Here is an 18,293-nt window from a genome sequence, read left to right on the forward strand (position 1 = left end):
GGTCCCGCGGCTCCGGTGGAGCTGCCGCAGTGGTGCCTGCGGGAGGTCCACCGGAGCTGCGCGAGGAGCTGACCTTCTGCAGGCAGGACTGCGGCGGCTCCACCGGAGCTGCGGACCAGCAGACCCTCTGCAGGCACCACTGCAGCAGCTCCACCGGAGCTGCCTGCCGCCCCCTCTGGCAAAATGACGCCCACCAATTATTCTGGCGCACTAGGCGATTGCCTAGGCTGCCTAAATGGTAGTGCCGGCCCTGCTCACTCGCCATTGCTTGCCCTGGATTGTATGCCCCCAAGCTACCAACTCCTACCACACCTGGTTTGCCAGGTAACAGACATCTATCTGCTTCTTCCCTGTAACTACAGACTAGCCAACTCTTCATTTCCTCAGCTTTCTCCCCTTGAGCCCTTGGTTGGTTCTGTACTTGATGTCAATGGAAAGCTCTGACCTGAGGCTACATACTTCTTTTTGACATATCCTTCTTAGACCTAGAAAAAACTGGGAAAGTGTAAGCATGTTCCAATTTTGGCCCTCCTCTGTACTTTAAATGGAGGGAGGACTGCCCTTTGAGGGGTTGGTAGCATATTTGTCCCTCCTTCCCCAGGCTGCACTCTACATGTAAAGATGCACAGAATTAGAACCTGCATCTGCAGAAACGGGCTGATGACACTCCCACATCACCACCGAGAGGTCATGCACCACCCCATCCAAGGAGCACTGTGGAGATTAGATGCTGCAGGAAGTGCTGCCCAAAGGAGCCAGAGCGACAGCACCCTGCACCCCTCTGTTTGGCTCATGCTCACTATTTAATCCTAGAGGGTGCCCAAGGAACTTGTTTGGGCACCCACATAGACTTCTGGCTTTCTGTGGCTCCAGACATTGCCTCGCTCTCAGATCCCTGGCCTGAGCCTGACTTCAACCGTGACTCTTGCCTTTTCACTCTGGCTCAGTTGCTACTCCTGATCTTTGGTCTCAGACCTCAGTCTGAGTCTTAACTACTGATTTTGACTCTTGCAACTCCTCTGATCCCTGATCAGTGACCACTACCTGTGGCCGCTCCTTGACTCTGTAGCACTGACAGGTCCAGTAGTAACCACTAGGCAAGACTGCCCCTTACGCTACAGTGCTGATGTATTGAAGTGGCTAGAATCTATTAGCCCATCCCTCCTTCTGCTCTCCTCAGGGATGCTAGAGAGAAGAAAGGAAAAAAGGCAACTGCCACAAACGGGTTTTGTTTATTTAAAGGAAGAAGAGAGCTCAAACTCAGCCCATGGTGTGTTGCCCTATTGGTCCCTTATGACTAGCCACCACTGCTAACAGCTGTTGGAAGTATGAAAAACAAATGTACAAAGACTTTTTATAGTATCCAACCCACACTTCCTTTATGCTCATTCTGAAATTCAACACTGAAGAAGTTGTGGTTGTGAAAGGAAGACTGAGGTGCTTCCAAGCATGGTGATACTCACTATCCTATTTGCTGAGTAGGAAGCTTGCTATTGGGCAATAATTGAACAGCAGGCCCATGAACTGGCTCTTCCAAAATGAAATTTGATTTGAAACATTTTTTTGCCCACTTTTCCATCTTCCCTAATTTTTTGCTTCTCCTTTCTTGGCTCCTCTGATTTTTTTTAATTCCTTCAAGGTCTTTCCATATCCTCACTGCTATTTTTCTAGACCATCTTATTTTCAACCTCTCTTCCCTCTTTTTCCACTTGAATACCACATATAAAACAAGGTTTCTTTATGACATTCATAGGATCTGATTGCTCACCTCATCTCTACTTGCCAAAGTGAATGCCTCATTTGCTGACTGATCTTAGATCAGAGAGGTGGTGTACTTTTGGCTGCAATCCAAATTGATTCCAGATGCTAGACAATCACTACGGTGTTTAGTGATCACTCAATGCTTATGGTGCTTGCAAGTTCTCTGTTTTAGTTCATGTCTGGATGTGCATAACAAGAAGAGCTTCACAGCACCCCTCCCAAATTCTCTGCCTGGGAAGCTCCTTAAAAACATAGCCCCCAATATCACATCTTCTCTTCCACACCAAAACTTAATAACAATAACACTTAGAAACCTGCAACATTAATATAACATACAAATACTTATAACCAATGTCTAAGCTTGCTAACAACATTCAATTAGTCTTTGAGGTGTCCTGCACTGTGGAGCTCCTGGGACACCTAGAGGTCTGCTGGTATCATAAGGTGGCAAGTCCATTTATCCTGGGGCTCCATTGTCTCAACCTGCTATAGTTGTTGCCCCTTATCTCCCTCCTTTATAGGTTTTGATGAAGTTGTCACCTATTCCTCCTCATTATCATAGAATCATAGGACTGGACGGGACCCTGAGAGGTCATCTAGTTCAGTCCCCTGCACTGATAGAAGGACTATGTATTATCTAGACCATCCAAGACAGGTGTTTGTCTAACCTACTTTTAAAAACCTCCAATGATAGAGATTCTGAAACCTCCCTAGGCAATTTATTGTAGTGCTTCACCACCCTGACAGTTAGGAAGTTTTTCCAAATTTCCAACCTAAATCTCCCTTGCTGCAGTTTAAGCCCATTGCTTCTTGTTCTATCCTGAGAGGTTAAGAAAAACATTTTTTCTCCCTCCACCTTGTAAATAACCTTTTACATACTTAAGTGTACATTTGGGGTGAAAACCTTATATCTGTGGGGCAATGTCTTGTGACACTACTGCTGTTTACAACCATTGTGTCCCATCATAGATATGCATAGTGTCATTTTCATAAAGTGGTAGCAGCTCCCATGACCCTAAATATTGGTTAATCTGTCTCTATTCATGTCCACAAGCTGCTAGTGACTCTGATATCAGTTTCTAGCAGTGCAGGCCTTCTTGTTCTTTCAATAGTGTTCCAGTGGGTGGTCCACTGAGGTGTGCATGCACATAATGTGCTGTTGATCAGAGAGTTTTGGTAGCAGTGCATACAGGGCTCCAATAAATTAATTGCCCTCAGTTCTTTTTGGCCTCCTGCTACTCTATCCCCCACGGACAGGGGTCCCCTTTTGAGAAGGCTTTTTGGCAGGAATATGCCTAAGTCCCATGACTTTAAATGCTGCTTCACTTGCTGGGAGTCTTTCCCAGTTAGTGATGGCCACTCCCACTGTATCCACTGTCTTGGGGATATACCCATGCCCTCAAAATGCAAAACTGGCACTCATTTTAAGATCTGCTTCAGGAGAGACAGGAAGATTAAATTTAACCTGCTCTTGATGGAGAGTTCTCTTCATCTGGCTTCGGATCCAGGCCTGTATAGTGACCTCAGAGACCATCGTTCCCCGTTAGCGTCCAGTAGACCTGCCAGTGACAAGGGAAAGACTTCTACCAAAAGGAGTACTAAATCTTACTGCCTTACTGTAGATTCTGCACCCTTTACAGGCTTCCACAGGGGCTTCAAGCAGTCTTGGTACTGAGAGCTCTAAATCAAAGTCCTCAAAGCTCATCTAAATCACATAGTACCCAGTGATCAGTACCAAAGCCTCTGATACAATCAAAACATTACTGAGATGTTAGAGACTCTCTCTGCACAGGGGCGGCTCCAGAGCCCAGCATGCCAAGCGCGTGCTTGGGGCAGCATGCCGCGGGGGGTGCTCTTCTGGTCGCCGGGAGGGCGGAAGCAGGCCACCTCCTGCGCCATTCCTGCGGAGGGTCCGCTGGTCCCGCGGCTTCGGTGGATCTCCTGGAGGCGTGCCTGTGGAAGGTCCGCTGGTCCTGTGGTTTCGGTGAAATGTCTAGAGCCGCCCCGTCTCTGCATCATCTACTGCATCTTTGATAACACAACCAGCAATTGTCTGCACTGCCAGCATCGCTCTTGGTACCACAGGTCTCAATGTTCACAGCCCACCAGATTGCTGAGCAACCTGACCTAGTATCATCGGAGTTCCAATTTTCCTCTCCAAAGAACCCAAGTCTCATTTACTGAGCTCAGTTAGAAACCCATTATTTCACCCATTGCTATCTCTGGTACCTCCCTTAACACCAGTACCCTGATTCCCTGGTACCCATACTTAGAGAGAGACAGACCATCGCTCCTCAATAGATTTTGCAGATGATAGTGCTTCAGATGCACAAATTTCTGATCAGAGCTCTTATGATTATCTGACTAGACCAGACTCTCCTGAATCTTGAAGCTGTTTGTCATCCACAATAGACAGAGGGGACATAATAGCTTCAACTAGGGAGTATGAGAGAATATTTGTCTGAGGAATAGCCTCCTCATCAGTTCTCCAGTCTAGCTCTTTGCACATCTCCTCCTGCGTTGGGGATTGCTGTGGGGGAATGGAGGGAATTGGGGAAGGCTGTTCCTGGTCTTCCCTCAGAGTGCTGGGTACTGCAGAGGACTGCTGGGTGGTGTGAAGCCCAATGGCCCCAATATGGCAATGGGGGGCGTCCAATTCGTCAGACCAAAGAGAGTGCTGAGAAGGTTGAGGCTGTATAAACCTAGAAATATTTCTTGAGGGAGCAGATTCAGGAGAGTCTCCATGGGACTTTTGTGGTAGAGAAGAAACTACGGGAAGTTTGCCTGTCACAGCACTATACACTCTTCAAAAGGGCATGAGGATGCCTAGGGTGCATGAGTGGACTGAATGAGTACTGCAGCGGAAAAATCTCTGATCAAAGGCACATGCATACCTCGAGTGGAACACCCAGAGGGACACTCCTCTCTCGTAACTCCAGTTGCTGCACAAGGCAAGTAACCTCTCCTTTTCAGTTTTCTCTGAACAAAATATAGCAGCTGACAAACCATTGTTCATTAGTGCCATTGTGTAATTCAACAGTGCTACATGCAGATCAAACTCCACAGCCTTTTTCAGTAAGCTGTTTCAGTGTTTATTATTTTGGCATCATTTTCCACCAACTCGTTGAATTGCAGATAATGGGCACTAGCACTTACATCTCTAAACCTGTACTTCACTGCAAACTGCTTGAATTAATGCCCACTAAACTCGGCCCATTGTCAGAAATTACTACATCAGGTATATCATGTCTAGCAAAAATAGATTTGATATGCAGAATCACCTGCTAAGCTGTTTTAGCTTCTAGTAAGGCTGTCTTAGGGCAGTGAGAGTAATAGTCTACAACAAGTAAATAGTTTTTTTCCAGTTAATATAAGCAAATCTATGCCTTTTTTGCTCCAGGAAGCCATTTTTTTCCTACACCACCACCATGAGCTCTTTTGCTTGCCTTGGTCTGTTTTTTCGACATATGCAAAAAGCCTTAACAGCTTCCTCACTGTTGTTCATTTGAGGTCAGTGTAAAACATCCCTTCTCTTAGAGTTTTCAATCTCTAAATGATCTTCATGTTGTGATGGGTTGGATCACAGAAAACCCCCTTGGGCCCTGCCACTCGATGTGCCAAGACTACTACTACCCCTGCTTTCCCTGCCAGCTCACAACTCCAGTACCCTGTCTTGCTGAGCCAGACACGCCCGTCTGCTCCAGCACAGACCCAGGGTCTGAATTACTTGCCCCAAAGATGCAGGTTTACCTGAAAGCAGCTAACAGAAGTGTTCCTGTCTTTAATACTCAGATCGCCAACTCCCAATGGGGTCTAAATCCAAATAAATCCGTTTTATCCTGCATAAAGCTTATACAGGGTAAACTCATAAGTTGTTTGCCCTCTATTACACTGACAGAGAGATATGCACAGTTGTTTGCTCCCTCAAGTATTAATACATACTCTGAGTTAATTAATAAGTAAAAAGTGATTTTATTAAATACAGAAAGTAGGATTTTAAGTGGCTCCAAGTAGTAACAGATTGAACAAAGTAAGTCACCAAGCAAAATAAAATAAAATGTGCAAATCTATGTCTAATCAAACTGAATACAGATAAGATCCTCACCAGTTCCAGAATGCTCCCTGTTACAGACTAATCTCCTTTTAGCCTGGGTCCAGCAATCACTCACACCCCTTGCAGTCATTACCCTCTGTTCCAGTTTCTTTCAAGTATCGTGGAGGTGGTGAGGTGGGATGGGGTGGGGTGTGGAGAGGCTCTCTCTTTAGCCAGCTGAAGACAAAATGGAGGGGTCTCCCAGGGGTTTAAATAGACTTTCTCTTGTGGGTGGAGACCCCACTCCTCACTCCTATGCAAAGTCCAGCTCCAAGATGGAGTTCTGGAGTCACCTGGACAAGTCACATCTCCATGCATGACTCTCAGTCTTTACAGGCAGAAGTCATTGTCCACATGGTATCTTGTATGTCTCCAGGAAGACTTCTTATGTGGATTGGAGCGTTCCAAGATGCATTGTTCCCCAAGTGCTTCCTGATCGGGTACTTAACCTTGTGAATTCCTTCCTAAAGAAGTTGACCAAATGCCTCACAAAGCTTACTTAGAAATCAAACAAGTATACGGCCAATATTCTTAACCTCAAGTACAAAATGATATATGTGTACAAATAGGATGAATAGCTATAGTAGACCATAACCTTTTCAGAGATATGTTACATGGCACAGGCAACACAAACCATATTACAGTTATGTCATATTCCCAAAGCCTTATGAGAGGTACCGTCACACATGTGTTCTTTTGAACATATTTTTGGGTGTGGTGTTCTATCCCATCTATTGGCACTGAGACCACTTAGAGAGCAAGCAGTTAATGAATCTGCTCTACAGCCTTAGCTAACAGCCAATTGGATTTTAGCTTATGCTGTAGAGGCTTATGCACTAAGCTCCAGAGGTTCCCCAGTTCAATCCCGCCCGCTGACGACCGGGGTCTGTCAGCATTACATAACATTTTGGGAATCACAGTCCTGGTGCCTTTAAGCAAAATCACAGCTAAAACTGAACGTTTTCCCTTACATTGCTAGTAGGGGCAGAGAATATGCTATTCCAGCCACCATGTGCTAATAGCCTTAGTTACTTTCTACAGAGTGTCATCCTGAGCAGTTTCGCTGGCAATCACAGTGCACATTTTGTCTGTGTTGCGATATTATCTTTTTAAAAATCAGATTGATATACAGAATCTAGCTCTGGATTTTGCTTCAATATACTTTTGTCAAACGCTCTAGAGAATGTTTCTGCTATCACCAACTCACAGCCAGGTTTTTATTTAATTTGTAAATCACACAATTGTAAGTGAAAAAATATTCTCTACATTCTCAGAAGGGTGTTGGCCAGGCCCCTTTTGGCAATGGCAATCAGTGGTTTATCGTCACTTTGAGCTAACACAGGCCTGCCATAAATGACGATATGAAACTTTTTATAGCCATGAACAAAGGCCAAAGTCTTTCTCTATTTGAGTAGATTGACACTCAGTTTTTGTTAGGGTCTGTGATACATGAACCACTGATCTCCAGTTTTGACCACTGTAAGATCACTGTGTCAATACTACCCTTGGAGACGTCCATGGCCAATTTAGTTTTGTTCTGATTGTCATAGTGCCTGAGGACTGAGGCCTCTAATTGTTTCCAGTTTCTCACACTCTTTAGTAAGATTTGTGTCCTATGGCCATTGGATATCTTTGCACAGTAGTGGTCTTAGGTTGCTGATTTGGGCAGCTAGAGTACACACAAGTTTCCTTACATAGTCCATCAGTCCAATGAATCTTTGTCTCTCTTCATTGTCTATGGGGCCAGGCATGTTGGTGATGGCCTCGGCCTTACTGTGATCTGCCAGTTCACCTGGCTACGTTAACTTCTCTAAGGTGTGTTATTTCTATTACAAGGAATTTACATTTTTGTTTGTTTAGCTCTAGCCCTGCAGATTTGGTTCTTTCCAAAGCTGCTCTGAGCATCTGGACATGCTCATCTATTAGATCATAGATTATTAGTGTTGGAAGGTACCTCAGGAGATCATCTAGTCCAACCCCCTGCTCAAAGCAGGGCCAATCCCCAAATAGCCCCCTCAGGGATTGTTATTCCCCAGATCAGAATATCATTTGTGTCAACCTGAATGCACTCTACACCATAAAATGTGTCAGATTTTCCAGTGAAACACCTCAGAGGCAAACACAAATGTTAGTCTGTGGAAACAATGTATCCCAAAAGGAGTGTTCAATGTACACAAGCTGAAAACTATTTTGGCATCAGCCATCTCTCCAAATACGTCTCCTCTTCTAGATAGTGCAAAATGTTCCCTTTTTACATTTATTTAATTCTTTGGTGTCTATACATAAGCAAAGAGTTAATGTCATTCCCCCCCGCCCCCGACAATGAACCATGAGTATACCCACTCTGTTGGCTCGTCTGCTTGGGGTATGATTCCCAGAGCAATGAGCCTATCCTAGATCCTCTTTTAGCTTCTGCCTTGGGGAGATGGGAGGTTTTACAGGGATGTGACTTATGGTGTGGTCAAGCTCTAAAACTCTCACTCTTAGGATTTAGATTGCAACTCATTTGTGTGTATCTGTTGCATATTTTAACCTATAAATAACTTCATTTCTTTTTTCCTAGTTAATAAACCTTTAGATAGTTTATTACAAGATTGGCTGCTGGTGTTGTCCTTGGTATAAAATCTTGGGTACCAATTGATCTGGGGTAAGAGTTTCCAGTCCCCCAACCTGAAGCAAATATAAACCAGCAACTACACACCACAGTACAGAAACATTAACCCAGGAACCAATCCCTGCAACAAAACACATTGCCAACTCTATCCGCATATCTGTTCAAGGGATACCATCATAGAACCTAACCACATCAGCCACCTCATCAGGGGCTCATTCACCTGCACATTTACCAATGTGATATATGCCATCATGTGCCAGCAATGCCCCTCTGCCATGTACATTGGACAAACTGCACAATCTCTATGCAAAAAAATAAATGGACACAAATCAGACATCAAGAATTGTAACATTCGAAAACCAGTAGGAGAGCTTTTCAATCTCCCTGGACAGGGCCGGCTCTAGGCACCAGCTGAGCAAGCAGGTGCTTGGGGCGGCCAAGAGGAAGAGGCAGCATGTCAGGCTCTTCGGCGGCAATTTGGCTGTGGGTTCCTCGGTCCCTCTCAGAGGGAAGGACCTGCCGCTGAATTGCCACCAAAGAAGAAAGCGCCGCGATGGAGCTGCCGCCATTCACAACTTTTTTTTTCTGCCATTTGGGGCGGCAAAAACCCAGGAGCCAGCCCTGTCCCTGGGCACTCAATAATTGACTTAAAAGTACCCATTCTTCAACAGAACACTTCAATGAGAAACTTTAGAACTGGCATTAATTTGCAAACTTGACACCATCAATTTAGGCCTGAATAAAGACTGGAAGTGGATGGGTCACTACAAAAAATAATTTTCACTCTGTTGATACTCACACCTTCTGGTCAACTGTTGAGAATGGGTCACATCTACCATGACTGAATTGGCCTCATTAGAACTAAAAAAGGTAATTTTCCCTCTGTTGATATTCACTCCTTCTTGTCAACTGTTGGAAATGGGCCACATCCACCCTAATTAAATTGGCCTCGTTAGCACTGACCCCCCACTCACTAAGACAACTCCCATCTTTTCATGTGCTGTATATTTATACCCGCTTACTGCATTTTCCACTCCATGGATCTGATGAAGTGGGTTGTAGCCCACAAAAGTTTATGCCCAAATACATTTGTTAGTCTCTAAAGTGCCACAAGGACTCCTCGTTGTTTTTTCATAGTATGACTGTTATAGTGATCCAGGAGTTCACATCTGTCACTAGGTTGGTGAATTCTAATCACAGACCATAGCACCTGTTTGGAGTGTCTGCCCTATTTTTGACAGTCTGCTATGGGGTAGGCACCGATTATCATGAGCCACTCCAGACAGTGTGTCAACCAGTCCTTAAACCAGCAAGTTATGAAGGAGAGCTGTCTAAGCAATAACACAGATAGCTTATCAGTCTCTGCTTCAGACTCTCCTTGCAATAGACCCTAGACTCTGGCTTCTGACCTTGGTTTGTTCTCAACTTTGCCGATTACAGTCTGTAACCTGGTACCTGACCTTGAACTCCTCATAACCTGACCCTGCCTGCCTTATGATGCCTGACTCTTGGTTCACCCTCTGGCCCATTCAGGACCCTGACTCCTGGCACCTGACTTGGTCTGACTCCTGAGTCCTATTCCAACGACTAGCTCTGACTGCCCTCATCCTGGTCATGTCAGTTGGCTCCAACTGGCTGTAGATAGCAAGAGCTTCACAGTGCCCCTACTCTCTGTCTGGGAAGCTCAGCCCTCAAGGGAACAGTTCCTAATACCATAACCACAATAGTCTTTTGGAAGTTTTTTTGATTGGAAGGCTATCGCTATAGGGGTGAGGAAGGCTTAAAATCTAAATGACAGACATTGTATAGAATAGGATTCTTCATTTGAATAACCTTCTATTCTCAACAGTTTTCTTATCTCCTATCCCTCCAAAAGTTAAACAGGACATTGAAAATGGAATGACCAATTTTTTTGGCCTGTGGGAAGAACATTAGTTATCAGCTTTTCACCTTCCAGCAGCCATGCGCTACAAAATGGTCCATTACTAGGTGCACAACTCTCACTTCTCCATCCTTGAATGTCTGCTTGATATATCTCAGGAGCAAGCATGAAAGAAAAATAACAGCTCTTAAGGAGGATTATATAGCATTTCTGCACATTTAAGGATGTTCTGTGATCCAGCATGTTCCACTATTGGAAATGAAGCTTCATAGTTATCATCTCAGCAATTTTTTAAGTTTAGAACAAAAGATCTGAGATTAGATCTGACCTTACAATTTTGCTATTGAAGTATTAACAGCCTCTCTTTTGGCAATCTTGTTGTTTGAAACTGAATCATTTTTTGGAACTGATTGGGGTGGACTGGTGGAACTTTTCCTCTCACATAGTGAGTTCTGTGTCTGCGTGATGTGGCCTCTTTCTTGGACAGTAGAGAAGTATGCAGGAGCTTGAAACTATGGGTGCAAATTTACATTATGGTAGTGTATTTTAAGAAGTTTATACACAGCAGAGTATAGAGTGATATGTATGATATGTGCACATACCATGCATGATGAAAAATAAACATAGTATACATGGCTCGACTTTGATCTCAAAGATAATTTGGTCTTAATCTTTCTGTGCCTCAGTTTCCACGTCTGTAAAATACTTTCCTGCCTCATAGAGGAGCTTCAAGAATCAAAGAGCTAAATATTTGAAAAGTGCTATATATATGCCCAAACTTAGCAGAATGCACTGAAAATCTTCAAGTGGCTGGGAACCCAATAACCTCCCTTAACCCAGAACAACAATTTCTATTTTGCCCAAATTATTCAGTTTTCCACTAGAAAAAAATCTAAACACAATATTGTGTTTGGGTCAGTTCAAAATTAAATTGTATCTGCCTTTGATACCTCGGTGCCTCATGGAAGTTGCAGTTTGCGTGCCCCATGGCGCTATCCATCCCTATGGGCTCAGCCCCTGTGCCAGAGTACACTTCCCATGATGCAATGTGGTCTTCCACTGACCAATGTATGAGAGAGTCAAATGACTCTGGGTGCATCATGGAAGTTGTAGTCTGGCCAGGGAGCTCTATTTTTCTGGATTCAGAAGGGAAAAATTCAAAGCATGAAGTAATATCTTTCACTATTTCATGAATTTGCGACAAATGTGACGTTTTGCATGAGGTGTAAAATTGGTGCACAAGGTTTAGAGATGGTTGAATTGTTTTGAATAATATTCGGCATATGTGCTGTCTTTTTATTTTAAATCAACAAATCAGTTGTGTTGTTTCTGCTCCCCAGTCGGATGCATGAAACTTTTAGCAACAGGAGAATAAATGATACATTTCTAGACTGAGTTTTCAGATGTATAAAAGTTCATGCTTAAAGTATTGAAAATGTCAGGGTTCAGAAAAAGTTATGATGCATCATATTTGTCTGAATGTTGATGAGTAACATGACTTATGGAAGCAAACAATGGTTTTAGCTGTGAATATTCATGAATCAGTTGTTTTTCGAACTTTTAGTAAGTTCTGCTGTGTGTGTCTTTAATGCCAGTTACAGAAATTAGCAAGAATGTTATGTTGGTTCCTAGAGTTGGCACCCTCTAGTGAGAAGTAAATAGAATGGCTAAATTCTGCCAAAAGGACATTTGGTATGAAGTACAGCTTTGGCTTTATATTTAGGGCAAATGGCAGTTTTAACAATAACTTTATTGGGAACAAAGTTCGACCTATCACACAGAAAAATAAAATTCCATAAGGGTTGGAGGAAAAAAATACAAACAAGGGAATGTACTGCAAATTTGAGAAATGCAAGGAAACATGTTTGTGTAGTATTGTTAATTTCACATCTATTACAAAAATCTCTCTTTGCATTTGGCATTCATGATAACATACTAATACATGAATTTCCATTATTTCCTTGAGATCTCTAGTTTTGATATTTGCTGCTTGCAGTGTAGGTTCTATTACTGTAAAACGTGTTGAAAAACTGCCATGGATAGGGTAAGCACGGCTGATTGTTTCTATAGAACCTTCTGTTCTGCTAACAAAACCCTAAATCATACTTCTGTTTTACTAGGCAAAGTAGTAGACACACTAACATTTAAAAATGAGGTAGAGAAAACATGACTTCAGAATCCCAAACAGATTTGTTTATTTTACTCTCACCTTTAACCACAAATAGAATTATTCTTTACTCACAAATACAGTAAATCTAACCTTTTAGCTGAGCATTTAGTGAAACGTCTAACCAGTAAGCTTTGCTTATGTTGCAGACAGCTACCCTGAGGAGTGATTTGAATTTAAATGTGATTCCCTTATTAGTTTCTGCTAACTGCAAATATCCCAGGCACTTAATTAAGTGGCTGAGTAATGTATGAATGCTCACTTCTGCTTGTCATGCAGAACAAAGTGATGTATTTAGATTCCATGCACAATATGAAATTTAATGACACGGGCAACAGTAATTTAGAAAACCTTTTGTTTTATATTGTCCCTGCATTTGCTTAGGCAATTTCCATCTTTTGTGCTTGGCTAGTGCAATATTATAAAGGTTTGTCCAAATACTGACTCTGGACAGATGACATTTTCATACTTAAATGCATATTCATTAGTGAGTGCTACCTAAGTGCATAATAAATTGCTTACATCAAAAAAGATTTTTAAAAAAGTTTCTTAAGCATAATTTAAAAAATTAAAAAGCAGGCCACAATTATTATTTTTTTACTGGTTATGGTGCTTAAACATGCTAGTATTAGCTCTAGAAAGGGTCTGAATTAACTCAATAGTGCAGTGGAAGAGGAATGACAGAAAGGAGAGAGAGATGGAGCAAATCGAGCTCTGCTTCTGCAGTTGATGCTTCCTGAAAGCTCTAGTGACTTTCTCTAGTCCCCCAATCTCTTTACAGATTTTATAGTTTATATTCAGTCACCAAATCTCTCTGTTTTTACCCTGCTGTTCTATGGTTTGCACATATGTTTCTCCCCAGGACTATAACATCAATTTCCCCCTATCCTGATTTTTTTCTCTGTTTGTTCTGATATTTTCTCGTGCTCACAGTATCCTCTGTAGACCCATATGCTAAATATCTGTGTGTGGTTTTGTAAAAGGCAGAATAGCACATATGTACAGTAATTTGGACAGCTGTTTGACTTGTCAAATTTTCCTGCTATTGTCATATATAACAAAATGAATTAATGTCCTACAGTTTTTGCTACTTCATATCAAGCTCTACACTTTGGCTGCTCCTTTAATTAGAGGTCTAACCACCTCTTACGTCTAGAAATTCTAATTTCAATTTCAATCCTAATTTCGAGTACTTTTCTCAAGAAATCTTCAGCCACATCCTCATCTGGGTATTCCTGAACCATGTCATATTTGAAATAAACTGCAGTCTCAAATGGCATCTCTTATAAACAAATCCTCCACCAAGCTTAAATAAATGTAATATAGTTCTTCTAATGTAGATGCAGAGCTGGAAGGAAAAGAGTCATTGATGAATTTTGGTGGTTTTGTTTCTTAATTGTTTTAGGAGTAATTTTTCCATACTTTTATTTATATTACAGGAGCACCTATAGACCCCATTGGGGATCAGGGACCTTGTGTTAGGTATTGTATATGCACACTTCTAACTACCATAGGTGCTCCTCAATCTTTAATGTATTCATTCTCACAACACCTCTGTGGGGTAAGGAAGTGCTGTTATTCCCATTTTACAGATGGGGAACTGAGGCACAGAGAGACTAAGTGACTTAGCCAAGGCCACCCAGGAAGTCTATGGCAGAACCAGAAACTGACCTCAGGTCTGTTAAGTCCATGCTAGCACCCTAAGGCCTTCCTGACACAGTCAGATGGAAGTGCCAGCCCCAAAGAGCTTGCACTTTAACATTCCACTCTTACGCTTGCGAACAGGGGCTGCTAACAGGGAGTTTTGCAAGGGAGTTCTCCAGGTGAAGGAGGAGCAAATACAGCATCTGTGGGATAAGTGACTGTCTGTAGTGTGTGTGTGTTTGTGTTTGGGGTTACTTGCTGTGTGCTGAGCTTGTGTTTGTCAGTCTGTTTGGTTGGTTGTTTGTTTGAAGGACCATGTGCTGTGCCTGGCAGTTGGAGGCCATGAGCTTCAAAGGAAGGTTTGAAAGCTCGAAGCCTCTGGTGATTGGCTGAGCCTTAATCAGTGGGCAGGGCATTAACTCAGGCCAGCGCTTAATAAAGCCGCGCACAAGCGACCAGGGAACTTGCGACCAGGGGCTGCTAACAGGGAGTTTTGCAAGAGAGTTTGGGAAGGGAGGGGGGGGTCCCTTGTCGGTCCTACCTGTTCCCCGTAGTCCCCTTAAAACCTATAATCCAAACCATATTCCAAAGCCCCCTTCTTTAAACCACCCTTTCATTAACTAGGAGACAATGCAGGCAGAAGCCCAGCAGCAGAGTGGGGGCTATCTAGTTTATTGCGCTGAGTGTAGCATGTATGATTACCTGCCTTGTGGGCGGGTGGCGTATGTGTGCAGTCGGTTCAAGGAGCTCCTGGCCCTCAGAGACCACGTACGGACTTTGGAGGCCAGGGTGGCGTAACTGGAGGAGCTAAGAGAGGCAGAGAGGTATGTTGATGAGGATTTCCGAGACACTGTAGAATTGTCCCACCTCCGCTCAGACAGCCTCTGTGCTGTTGAGGAGGAAGAAAGGCCCAGGGAAGCAGAGCAGTCAATGGGAGCAGAGGGAAACTTTCCCATAGTTGAAACCTTCCTTCCAGATGGTGCTGGGGTTGCCTCTTGCACTGAGGTTACCTCTCCGGGGGAGGGAACTCCAGTTGCTAGGAAAAGGCAGGTGTTAGTAATGGGAGATTCGATCATTAGAAACATGGATAGCTGGGTTTGTGATGACCGGGAGAACCGTATGGTGACTTGCCTGCCTGGTGTGAAGGTTGCGGATCTCTCAAGGCATCTAGACAGACTTATGTGTAGTGCTGGGGAGGAGCCGGTGGTCGTGACACATGTAGGTACCAATGACATAGGGAAAGGTAGGAGAGATGTCCTGGAAGCCAAATGGGAAGAGATTGAAATCCAGGACCTCTGTGGTGGCATTCTCAGAAATGCTCCCAGTTCCTCACTCAGGGCCAAGTAGGCAGGCAGAGCTTCAGAGTCTCAATGCATGGATGAGACGATGGTGTAGAGAGGAGGGGTTTACGTTCATTAGGAACTGGGGAAACTTTTGGGATAGGGGGAGCCTATACAGGAGAGATGGACTCCACCTAAACCAAAGTGGAACCAGACTACTGGCACTAAACGTTAAAAAGATTGTAGAGCAGTTTTTAAACTAGGAGATGGGGGAAAGCCGACTGCTGCAGAGGAGCATGTGGATCGGACACAGACTTCTCTTAGGGGAGAGTCTGATGATAGGGAATCTCCAGGTTATAGTCAGGAACAGAGGACGGAAGAGGATAATGTAAGGGCTGGATCAGATGATAAACAGTCACATAAAAAAGAATCTGGCACATCAAATAAGGGCAGACAAATAAACAGGGACAAGTTTTTAAAGTGCTTGTACACAAATGCTAGAAGTCTAAATAATAAGATGGGTGAACTAGAGTGCCTTGTGATAAAGGAGGATATCGATATAATAGGCATCACAGAAACCTGGTGGACTGAGGACAATCAATGGGACACAATCATTCCGGGGTACAAAATATATCAGAAGGACAACAGGGGGAGGAGTAGCACTATATGTGAAAGAAAATGTAGATTCAAATGAAGTAAAAATCTTAAGCGAATCCACATATTCCCTGGAATCGCTTTGGATAGAAATTTCATGCTCTAATAAAAATATAACATTAGGGATCTATTATCGACCACCTGACCAGGACAGTAATAGTGATGATGAAATGCTAAGGGAAATTAGAGATGCTATCAAAATTAAGAACCCAATAATAGTGGGGGATTTCAATTATCCCCATATTGAATGGGAACATTTCACTTCAGGATGAAATGCAGAGATAAAATTTCTCGATACTTTAAATGACTGCTTCATGGAGCAGCTGGTACGGGAACCCACAAGGGGAGAGGCAACTCTAGATTTAATCCTGAGTGGAGCGCAGGAGCTGGTCCAAGAGGTAACTATATCAGAACCGCTTGGAAATAGTGACCATAATACAATAGCATTCAACATCCCTGTGAGGGGAAGAACACCTCAACAGCCCAACACTGTGGCATTTACTTTCAAAAGAGGGAACTATACAAAAATGAGGGGGTTAGTTAAGCAAAAGTTAAAAGGTACAGTGACTAAAGTGAAATCCCTGAAAGTTGCATGGGCCCTTTTTAAAGACACCATAATAGAGGCCCAACTTCAATGTATACCTCAAATTAAGAAACACAGTAAAAGGACTTAAAAAAGAGCCACCGTGGCCTAACCACCATGTAAAAGAAGCAGTGAGAGATAAAAAGGCTTCCTTTAAAAAGTGGAAGTCAAATCCTAGTGAGGCAAATAGAAAGGAGCACAAACACTGCCAGCTCAAGTGCAAGAGTGTAATAAGAAAAGCCAAAGAGGAGTTTGAAGAACAGCTAGCCAAAAACTCCAAAGGTAATAACAAAATGTTTTTTAAGTACATCAGAAGCAGGAAGCCTGCTAAACAACCAGTGAGGCCCCTTGACGATCAAAATACAAAAGGAGCGCTTAAAGATGATAAAGTCATTGCGGAGAAACTAAATGGATTCTTTGCTTCAGTCTTCATGGCTGAAGATGTTAGGGAGATTCCCAAACCTAAGCCGGCTTTTGTAGGTGACAAATCTGAGGAACTGTCACAGATTGAAGTGTCACTAGAGGAGGTTTTGGAATTAATTGATAAACTCAACATTAACAAGTCACCGGGACCAGATGGCATTCACCCAAGAGTTCTGAAAGAACTCAAATGTGAAGTTGCAGAACTACTAACTAAGGTTTGTAACCTGTCCTTTAAACGGCTTCGGTACCCAATGACTGGAAGTTAGCTAATGTAATGCCAATATTTAAAAAGGGCTGTAGAGGTGATCCCGGCAATTACAGACCGGTAAGTTTAACGTCGGTACAGGGCAAATTAGTCGAAACAATAGTTAAGAATAAAATTGTCAGACACATAGAAAAACAAACTGTTGAGCAATAGTCAACATGGTTTTTGTAAAGGGAAATCATGTCTTACTAATCTATTAGAGTTCTTTGAAGGGGTCAACAAATATGTGGACAAGGGCAATCCAGTGGACACAGTGTACTTAGATTTCCAGAAAGCCTTTGACAAGGTCCCTCACCAAAGGCTCTTACGTAAATTAAGCTGTCATGGGATAAAAGGGAAGGTCCTTTCATGGATAGAGAACTGGTTAAAAGACAGGGAACAAAGGGTAGGAATTAATGGTAAATTCTCAGAATGGAGAGGGGTAACTAGTGGTGTTCCTGAGGGGTCAGCCCTAGGACCAATCCCATAAGTGATCTGGAGAAAGGGGTAAATAGTGAGGTGGCAAAGTTTGCAGATGATACTAAACTACTCAAGATAGTTAAGACCAAAGCAGATTGTGAAGAACTTCAAAAAGATCTCACAAAACTAAGTGATTGGGCAACAAAATGGCAAATGAAATGTAATGTGGATAAATGTAAAGTAATGCACATTGGAAAAAATAACCCCAACTATACATACAATATGATGGGGGTTAATTTAGCTACAACGAGTCAGGAAAAAGATCTTGGCGTCATCGTGGATAGTTCTCTGAAGATGTCCATGCAGTGCGCAGAGGCAGTCAAAAAAGCGAACAGGATGTTAGGAATCATTAAAAAGAGGATAGAGAATAAGACAGAGAATATCTTATTGCCCTTATATAAATCCATGGTACGCCCACATCTCAAATACTGTGTACAGATGTGGTCTCCTCACCTCAAAAAAGATATT

This window comes from Gopherus flavomarginatus, chromosome 5, assembly GCF_025201925.1.
Source record: "Gopherus flavomarginatus isolate rGopFla2 chromosome 5, rGopFla2.mat.asm, whole genome shotgun sequence".
In the NCBI taxonomy this organism is placed as follows: domain Eukaryota; kingdom Metazoa; phylum Chordata; order Testudines; family Testudinidae; genus Gopherus; species Gopherus flavomarginatus.